The sequence below is a fragment of the Pinus tabuliformis genome, chromosome 4_1 (assembly GCF_031772625.1).
Source record: "Pinus tabuliformis cultivar Carrire ecotype Pingquan chromosome 4_1, CPIR1, whole genome shotgun sequence".
Lineage (NCBI taxonomy): Eukaryota > Viridiplantae > Streptophyta > Pinopsida > Pinales > Pinaceae > Pinus > Pinus tabuliformis.
Window position 1 is genome coordinate 395,189,347 of NC_142303.1, and position 10,909 is coordinate 395,200,255.

Genomic DNA, 10,909 nt, shown 5'->3' on the forward strand with positions numbered 1-10,909 from the left:
GAGTAGGACATCAACCTCATGCCTTACCACTAAGAGGTTGACCCATCGACTTCACCAAATCCAAAAGCAGAGCAGGTCCCAAGCGACCAAGGAGATATTGATATCCTTGGAGACAATCTGGAAGAAGAGATGCACAACATATTATTCGATGAGTCATAGCATAGAGTTGTGCAATCACGCAGAGTGTCTACTTCAGATGACCACACATCTCCTACGCAGTTTAAGGAATGAGTGATCGTATCTAACGGTGCAAGCATCCAACATCATTGGCCGATGTTACCAGAGCATATGTCAAAGCCACTAGCTCGAGTGTTCACTTCTTGATAGAAGAGAATGAGCAAATGGATAAGGAGTTATAGATGACCAAATAGGGAGGAGAACCATTTACAGAATCTGCCTGCACAGAGTTGAAGAAGGCGATACTAAATGAAGTATCATCCATTGAGACGGTCATGCGAGTGTTGTATTCCAAGTTTAGTACTGTGCATAAGGCAATTGTCCATCTCAAAGTTTGGCAACAACGATGTGTTAGGAGAGCACGTATCTTGTAAAACTTGCATGATGTTGTCAATTACATGCAAACATGGATAATGAGATACAAGGGAGCCCCGTTACACTTTCCCAAGATGATGAAGCCCAAATTGGTAGAGCTGAAGGCACGCATCTGGAGTCAGATCCGGAACTATGAAGAACTCCTGTAGGTCATCACTAGTTTGCAAGCTTCCCATGCATGGGTATTCAGAAGCATGGATGTTGTTGTGCGCGCACATGCGATCCCATCTATTGGGACACTCACCAAGGCAAAGACAAAGGCACAAGTCTGACTATAGCTAGACTCGTACTTTGACGAGTTGATCCAAATAACCACCAGTACAGACTTGGCGATCAGTGCAGACACTATGCATCAGTATGTCACTGGTCCGGCCGCACTCAAGACAATGATGCACATGCTATCAAACGAGTTGGACAGACGAGCCAAAATAATGTACCCAAATGCAACAAAGGCAAGAGTTCTTTTCCAAAAAGATGTCACCACAGAGTACACAGACACCATTGCAGACTACTAAGCTTGGCATCAGCTCGCTACCATCGACCATTATGAGGATGTCGAAGAGTTGGTCTTCCAACAGTTGTCTGAGTCATAGTGATGTCTTACATGGATTTCTCAAGCCTATTTTGTCTCACATGGGTACATGTGTAGATTGTATGTAACGTCTTGTCAAGTGGAAGTTCAAGTGTCGATAGCTGAATGTAACAGTCATAGAGTAGTTGAAGAGTCACGAGGGTAGATGAATAGTCACAAAGGGGAATGTCAAGGGTCACCCCACCCTTTTCTATATTCCTCATAACTCATTGTAGAGGCTTTTGGTCAGCCAAGCTTCTGATAGGAGTATCTTAGAGAAAGCTTGGAGAGTATTGTAATGAGCCTTGGCATATCCACAGTGCAGAGCTAGTACATCTCTTTGGAGGAGTAGGCGGCAGTGACTGTAATGTTCCGCTATCGAGACTAGTGGTTGATCATGGTTGTCCTGCATGATTGAAACTTTCACTTCTTAATATAACAGAGCCATCACGTTTCATGCATATTTTTTATTGTATTTTAGTTATCTCTTTTACTCTAATGATATATGTATATATTTGCTTACGCATGCATGTATGGATCCTTTCTGTATAAGTATGTATAGATCTCATTGAGATGTGCTATTGGTTTAACCATCACTTTGGATTGTTATCTTACTTTCTTTCGAGTTTGTGATGCATCTTCTCTTGTGTGTTCCCTTCCAAGCCGCATCCTTCCATAGGTTTCCAAGGGGCGCACTCACCTCACTTTCCATGTGTTAGAACCGTTCATGCACCTTCCTTGGCTTGCTGCGCATGTCACACCTTTGCTGCCAACAAAGACATCTTACTTGCCTCTGCGCGCAACCACGGTCAAGGCAATACATGACCCACTGTTGGGACTCCTACACCAAACAGTTTGAGGCCTAGTTGGGACTTCTTACTGGGGAGATTCCCTGACATGTTGGCAGGTCCAGCACCGTCAACAGGTGGATATATACTTCTTGGAATCATCCATAAAAGAGACAATAATGTTCTAAAGCTATGGGATTTGAACAAAGAAATGATACGATATTTAATCCTTGGTATCTAAGGCTTAGTGCTGCAAAGAAGAGTTTCCATGGTGGATAGTGAGACATCAATTTATGAGAAAGAGTAGGAAAAAATGAATCAACTCCTGGAATGATTGTTGGAGTTAAAGAAGGATTGTTGAAAGTTATGAAGCAACAATGTTCCATGGAGGAAAAGGAAAGGCACACACAACAATTATTAATGGACAAAAACTATGATCTGATGTAGAGCAAGATGGATAAATTTCAAGTAGAAATTCAAACATAGTTACCTACAATGGGTATTAGATTTGCAAAGGTAGAAGAAAACTTGAGTGCCAAGGCAAAGGGTACCCTTGTAGAGTCAAAGACTAGTGAGGAACTAGTAAAGAAAAGGGCAGAAGATCCACAAGATAGGAACAATAGGCCAAGGATGATGATGTTGAGCAACAAGATGAAGTAATAGAGGCAAGACTGTCATCTACCAGATAATTTGTTTTTCATTGAAATTTTTTATGTTTTGCAAATACAAGTTTCTATTAGGAGTTTTTTGTAAGGAATCTTGTAAACATAATTTTAGAATAGCTGGTAAAAAATTCCATAAGCATAGAATTTCTATGTTTTGGACCAGTGAAAGCAGTGTCATGGTGGAAAATGAATAATTATGTAAGGGTTCTAGCTCTAAATCCAAAATTTTATTATAATATTAAAACCCCTACCCATTTATATATATATATATATATATATATATATATATATATATATATATATATATATATATATATATATATATAATTTTTATTTGCTATGTTATCTGAGTCCTAATATGATTGCTACACTTAACCTGTGACTTGCGTGGCCTTGACCTGGGGGCATTTAAGCCATCAAAATCACCCAAGGATTGCACTTGGCTTTGGCTACCCCAGCCCTTAGCATGGCTAATTTTTTTCCCATAGAGTTTCGAACCGTTGATCTTTCCAAAATAGAGTGCCTTAAAAGAACACCCTATCACATCTGCTCTACGCAAAGGGAGAAATTAAAATAAATAATAATGATAATATTTATTATTAGAGTGTACTTATTATTATTAGATTTAATATATAATAATTTGTTTATATTTTTTATATATTTATAAATACCGTACTAGAGTAGACAAAGACACATCCTCATTTCAATGATGAATAAAGGAAAAAATGAATGAAAATAGTGTATATCTATATCTATATCTATATCTATATATATATATATATATATATATATATATATATATATATAGATATATATAGATATATAGATATAAGAATGAGAGAGGGGTGCACACACATACCATGTGTAATTTTTCATTATTTAAATAGAATTCTTAAATATATACACGGATTCAACTTCTAAATTGTGTTTTTGAATACATAAATGGACTCAATTCCTTGAAAATCCCTTTGTACATTGTATTGTATAAACTACACAACTTAAACTTTTAATTCCAACAAATCTTTGTTATATTTTAAACAAAATTGACTATAAAAAATATACATGAAAATGAGACAAAATTATATAATAGTATATAATATATACATAGTTGAGAGTGAAATATTTTAGATAATGGATATTAAAATATTTTATTTATGGACCACATTATCTCATTAAAATGTTTTTTATTAATATATTTTTAAACATATGTTAATCTTACTTAACCAAATTTACTAAAATACTTTATATATCACTTACATTAAATTTATTATTATTATTAATATTTTTTAAATGTTAAATATTAATTTTATTTTAAAAATTAAAAAAAATTAGACATATCTCCCTTATTATAATTTTTCTTTTTTCATTTTTAAGTTATTCCATCTCTCTGAAATGAAAATATATAAAAATTAATATATTTATAAGAATTAAAAAAAAAAAAAAAACATTTTTAATTGTATTTTATATATTTTTATATTTAAAAATAAATAAAAACAATTTTATAATATTAAAATAATAAAATCAATAAATCAATTATTTAATTATTTGATGTGTTTTTTTATAGTAATTAAGGAATTGGTATCTTTTATTATTAATTTTAATATCAAGATATTTAAATTTTTTTTTTGTTCATTTTTAATATGTTCAAATTTTTGGCTAATATGTCTCCAAAAATAGAACTATGGGAAAAAGAATTAAACCCACTAAGTATCACTTGAGCTTTTATCCTTTAATAATTATTTCAACTATAATTAATCTTTAAAAATATTTACAAGTTTTTAGAATTAAAAAATTAAAAATTAAATGAAAAATAAATAATAACAAAGAAAAATAAATGATTTTAAAAATATTGGAAAGATTCATTCCAATGGTGTTAGGATATTCCGACACATAGGAAATAGTTAAGTTCAACTTGGTCTAGTGTAGAGTTAGGTATAGAGTTAGGTAAAGTGTGTTCTTTACCGTTGTACATTTTGTAACTTACAATCCGACGGTCACGATATGTAGTGATCCGACGGTTCATTCTCTCCTCGGTATTACCGACACTTGATCCGTGGCTTGACACCCGATTGGTCCATGAATTCTATTTAAAGCGCATGGAGGGTCATTTGTAGGGTAATCCGTGCATGAGAGAAGCTTATGTAAATTTTCATTCTTTGATTAATAAATTGCCTGAAGTGGCCGCGTTGGCTAAGGCCGTGGACTGTTTCCCTCTTTGAGGGTTTTAACCACGTCAAAAATACTGGTGTATTGATCTGTGATCTGGTTGTGAGCGGTGACCTTTTGGTGTTCTTTCTGAGGAACTTACCCTGTAAATTCCTACATGGTATCGGAGCTATTTGAGGGCCGCGTCCGTTGGTGATCCAAATCTAAAGCCGGTAGAACTGCATCCGACTGCTGTTTCCTAGATCTGCTGTTTCTGACTGCTTTCGGGCCGAGAGGACTGCTCTGTTGTGTTTGGAGCATCTGTTCCAGTGAGGAACCCCTTTCGTTTCACGCGAAAAGGTTTCCGGTAGCCCTAGCTGCGTCTTTTTTAAGATCTGGAGGTATACAGTGTTTATTTGCAGTTTACTGTTATTTTCCCTCTGCTTATTTCGGTTTCGGTTTATTTAGTTTTTTTTTTAACCAGATCTATACCTTTCATTTCTGCGTATGCTCTTTGCCCTGTGACTCTGTGCGATCTGGGCAAATCAGAAACAGAAAGGAAAGATTTTTCTCATGCGTATGCTCTTTTCCCTACACCTTAGTGTGATCTCGAAAAATCAGAAACATTGAGAAAAATATTTAGTTTTTCGGCTAAAGCTAACTTTGAGCCACAAGGTTCATTTTTGAAAATATTTAGTTTTTTGGGTAAAGCTAACTTCGAGCCGTAAGGTTCGTTTTCTTTGCATGTCCGTGTTGGGTTTTGTGTTTTTTGTTTTGTAGGGAAAAAGAGCTTTCTCAAAGCAAGCACGCAACCCAAAGCACCCCCCCCCCCTCTCTCTCTCTCTCTCTCTCTCTCACAAATTTTTTGTATAGATCAATTGGTTCAAAGCTATTTTAAGAGAGTAGAGGTCTTGGGTTCAAGTCTCCATTTTGTGGGGGCGGACTTTTTCATTTCCGCACATTCCCGCACTTCGTCGGCAACTTCAACAACTTTTTTTCAAAAAGCCATAACTTCTTCATCCGGAAGCCTTTTTCAGAGCCGTTTTTTTTAAACCAGCCTAATTTTTCGAGATCTATCCATTGGAACACTTACTTTCAGCATCTTTAGCTTTAGTTTCTATTGAAATGGAAAGTCAATACCAAGTTACCCTTGACAGCACCAACTACTTCCAATGGCTGTCCTACATGGAGGATTTACTTAGAAGTAAAGGTCTCTACCGAATAGCCACAGGCCAAGAAAAGAAACCGAAAGATGAAGACAAGGCTGCTAAATGAGAAAATAGACAAGATCAAGCACGTGGTTTGATAGGGATGTCTATTTCTCCAGATCTTAGATTCCATATTGCAGAACTTGAAACTCCTCATGAAGCAATGGAACAAATCAATAAAGTTTTTAGGATTAAAAATGAAATTAGAGCCCATCAACTTGAAAATGAGTTTCTTACATTGGACCCTAATAATTTTTCTTGCATTGAAGATTTCTTGTCTAAGTTCAAGACCCTTAGATATCTTTTGGAAGGTGTTAAGGTTAAGAAAGAAGATAGTAACCTTATTTATTCAATCCTTACTAAGTTGGGACTAGCCTACTCTGTATTTGTTTCCACCTTCCATTCTACAATAGAAGCCTTCATTTCTCAAGGAAAAGACTACAAGCCCCCTTCCTTTGACTCTTTTTGTGATTCTTTAATAAGAGAACAAGAAAAACTCTTACACCTTGGTCTTCTTAATCTTGGAAACTCTTCCAAGAAAGCGTTAGCCGCCCAGCAGCAACCAAATTCCAAGAATCCTAAGAAGTCATATCCTAAAAAGAATGGTCCTAAACCAAACAAGGGTCCTAAGCAAACTCAGCCTCAAAATGAAAGATCATTTCAGCAAAATGATAAGACCAATAAAAACAAATGGAAGAAGACTGACAGACATTGCAACTTTTGTAATCGAGATGGCCACTTAGAATCAAAATGCTTTAAAAAGATGGAAGCCTTGGAAGCAGCAATGAAGAAGCATAACATCCATTTGGGGCAATCTTCAACTTCACCTTCATCTTCAGGAATGGCACTTTCTGCATGTGGTTGTCAAGCATCTTGGTCTGGCTATGCGTTAAATGTATCTTCTTCTTCTCACTCTCATGAGTGGCTCATTGATTCTGGAGCTTCTTATCACATGGCCAAAAACAAAGCCATGTTCTCTTCTTTAAATGATTGTAACACCAAAAATATATATGTTGGTGATGATAGATCTCTTAATGTTGTAGGGACTGGAACTGTTCATCTAGACAATGGTTCGTTTAATGATGTATTATGTGTTCCAACCTTATCCTGCAACCTTCTATCTGTATATCAGATAACTCATTCAGGTGAAGGTAAAATCGTTGAATTTTCACCTCATGATGTTGTAATCAAGGACTTAAAAGATCCTAAACAGATTTTGGCTACTAGCATTGCTGATGATTCTACAAGGTTGTATAAGTTTCACAACTTTGGGTCATCAAATCTTCCCTCAGTATTTGTTGCTCATAACGATGAAGTGAGCAAACTTTGGCATGAGCGATTTGGTCACTTAAACTATCGCTCCCTTTAGCATCTATGTAAAGAAAATATGGTGACAGGTCTTCCTATGGTATCTTGTAGAGATGGTGTTTGTTCCGGATGTGTACTCGGAAAACATCATTGGGACAGTTTTGAAAAACATGCCTCTTGGCACGCCTCCACCCCTTTACAGCTTGTGCATAGTGATTTATGTGGTCCACTTCCAGTTGTGTTATTCTCTGGTTGCAAGTATTTCTTAACTTTCATTGATGATTTCTCCAGACGCACTTGGGTATACTTCTTAAAACTCAAGAGTGAAGTATTTAACACTTTTTTGGCCTTCAAGGCCTTTGTTGAAAAACAATCTGGACATCAAATTCTTAAGTTAAGATCTGATAATGGCGGAGAATATGTTAAAAACACATTCATCAACTATTGCACTGAGAATGGAATTCAAATGCAACATACTGTTCCATATACTCCACAACAAAATGGTGTAGCTGAAAGGAAGAATCGCACCTTAAAGGAAATGGCTAATTGTAAGCTACAATCTAAAGGACTTGGTCTTAGTTTTTGGGCAGAAGCAATTAACTATGCAAATTACATAATAAATCGCACTCCTACTAAGGCTTTAAAGAATATCACTCCAGAAGAAGCATGGAGCTCAATCAAACCAGATGTAAGTCACTTTCGTGTTTTTGGAAGTGAAGCGTGGGCCCATATTCCAGATGAAAAGCATAAAGCTTTAGAACCTAAGAGTGAAAAATGTACTTTTGTTGGATATTCTGAAGATGTCAAAGGCTATAGACTTATTCCATTTAAGTCCAAAAATGTTATCATTAGAAGAGATGTAAAATTTGATGAAAATATATCGGCCTGTGAGCCTAGTCCGGCGGATGTGCCACCTCTCCCTATCTCTTCTACCTTTGAAAACATTTCTTCTTCAGATGATGAAAGTGAGGATTGCAATCCTCCCCCACCATCTCAGGATCCTCCTTCAGTTCCTGAGCTTCCAAAATGGGTTCATGCTACTCGAGATGCAGCAGGTGATCTTGCCAGTTGTTATCACTGAAAATTCTGTTGCCAAAATTGCTCAGACTAGCTTAAGGACAAAGTGTTTTCGCAGCGCATAAATCCTTTAGCAGTTTCGTAGCGCAACCTGTTTTAGTGATTTCGTAGCGTGCTACGAAATTGGGGATTTGTTCGAATCCATAGCAACTGTCATGCAAAATAGCTCTGGGGTGGATGCATTTTACAGGTGGCATATTCTCAAGCTCCTGCGTGTATGCTTGTCATCAGTTCTGAATCTGAAGGGAAAAGTCTGAAGTGTTGCAGCCGCAAAACAACCTAATCCCCAAAGGTGCAGATATAACAAGATACAGGGACTACTTTAAGGATCTTGGTAAGAATGAAAGGGTTGAAGTGATTGCACTACCGAGTTCCTTAGTGCAGCGTTCTGTTTTTCAATGCAAAGTGATGTACCTTGAACAGGTACTTGAACTTCTTAAAAAGAATCCTGAATGTCTATCAGATTTGGAATCATCTAAAGAAGGCCGTGATGAAGCTGATATAAATGATGAAGTGCACTACCTGATTCGAGATCTGGTGATGCATATGCATGAACAGGAGCAAGACCTAAAGAATAGCATTTTGGTTTTCCTACCAACATATCGGTCCCTGGAGCAGCAGTGGCTGCTTGTAAGACATTCTAGGATGTGTTTCAAGGTCCACGTTCTTCACAGTAGCATTGATATTGAACAAGCAACAAGAGCTATGCAAATTTTCCATTCTTATAGAAAGGTAATACTTGCAACAAATATTGCAGAATCTTCTGTGACCATACCTGGGCTATCTTACGTTATTGATTCATGCCGCTCATTAGACATATTTTGGAATGACGACAACAAAAGACATGTGCCACATCTGGTTTGGGTGTCAAAATCTCAGGCAGATCAACGCAAAGGAAGGACAGGCCGTACATGTGATGGTCAGGTTTTCTGATTGGTTTCACGGCATTTGTTTGATAGTTTTGATAAATATGAAAAGCCAGCGATGCAAAAGCTGTCATTGAGAAAGCAGGTTCTCACGATTAGCTGTGCTGCATCAAAAGCCATGAATGACCCCAAAGTTCTATTTCAGAGGGCCCTTGACCCACCGAATTTGAAAACTATTCAAGATGCACTAGATTTGTTGGTTTCTTTAGATGCTCTGAATGCACCATCTCATCATAGGGGAAAGTATGAACCAACATTATATGACAGTTTGCTTGAGAGTCTCCCCCTTTCTTTGGAGGCATCAATGCTTGTCATTAAGTTTGGTCAGTGTGGGTTTCTTAGAGAGGGTGAAATAATTGGTTCATTGATGGATGCACGACCAATGCCTATCATACAGCCATTTGGGCAGCAATCTTTGTTCAATAAATATGTGGACAGCTATTACAATGATGCTAATGGATCTGTTGGTTCTTCATATCATACAAAGACACTTATGGCAAATTTTTGTGCAATTCTGTTTTGGCAACGGATTTTGAAGGACAAGCATCGATTGCAACGACTCATTCAAGTGGCTGGCGATGAGATCTTCACAACTCAGACACATGATTTTGCTTCAATTGCTCTTAGGCTTGAGCAGGAGTGGTCTTCTTTCCACCATTTGGTGCCGTCATCACTTCATGCTATTGCTGAGACATGCCCAAGTTTCTCTGCATTTTGGAAGGTCCACCATTGTATTACAATGATTATGATTTCAAGCACACATGCTTTCTCTCTCCAGGACAACTTGAAGCAAACCTGAGTTTTGTCGTTGGCACTGAGCTAGCAGATGATATTGTTACAGATGTTTGTATTCAGGCTTCATATGTTGACTCAGGGTCCTTGAACACTTCAAGTATAGGAAATGAGCTTACAGGAATTATCAAAGAGATAAGAACCCAATGTACACAACAGAATCTTTCATATTCTGAAGGACAATATTTCCATGACCAACCAACAACTGCCACACCTGTCTGCAAGTTCTTTGCCAAGGGAATATGTAAAAGGGGGAATAGCTGTTTTTTCTCACATACTGATCATGCTAAACAAGAGCTTGTGACAGTTGGAAAATGGAGAGCCAACCAATATTCAAAGGCTGTCAAGGCTGAACCACTTGTAGCTAGATCAGGGCAGATAAATCCGCCAACTGTTGTGGCACCTAGGGTTGCCAGACCAGTGCCTTTGGTTCCTGATGTGCTTACAATTGCCCCATGTCCAGTATCAACTGAACCTATAGCTACCATGACTGCATTCAAAGCCTGTTTGCCTGGAAGACTTTTAGAAAATGGGGATATTGAGCTTCCTGTCGAGACCAAACAAAATTAATGGTGTAAGTTGAACAGTCCTTCTAGGAAGTTGAGGATGCCTAGCGCATTACTCTCAGCATTTGATAATCGGTTTTGGATTCCAGTAACAAACATTCTTCTGCGGCTTGGTAAAGGTTCTGGATTCAATCCATCATGAATGAAATAAAACAGGGCAAATAAACACTGTTTTAGCAAAAACAGCAGTTTCGTAGCGCGCTACGAAACTGCTGTAGGTGTTGTTTTATGATGAAGACAAACAGTTTGATGGTAAGATCAGCAAATTTTTGAAGGAAACGCCTAAGGGACATTTAGGAGACCACATGAGG

General features: G+C 37.3%; 1 pseudogene; it reads left to right on the forward strand.

Moving 5' to 3' along the window:
- LOC149175961 (DExH-box ATP-dependent RNA helicase DExH8 pseudogene) overlaps nucleotides 1-10,602 on the forward strand; it is a 37,471-nt pseudogene extending 26,869 nt beyond the window's left edge.
- The last annotated feature ends 307 nt before the right edge of the window (nucleotides 10,603-10,909 follow it).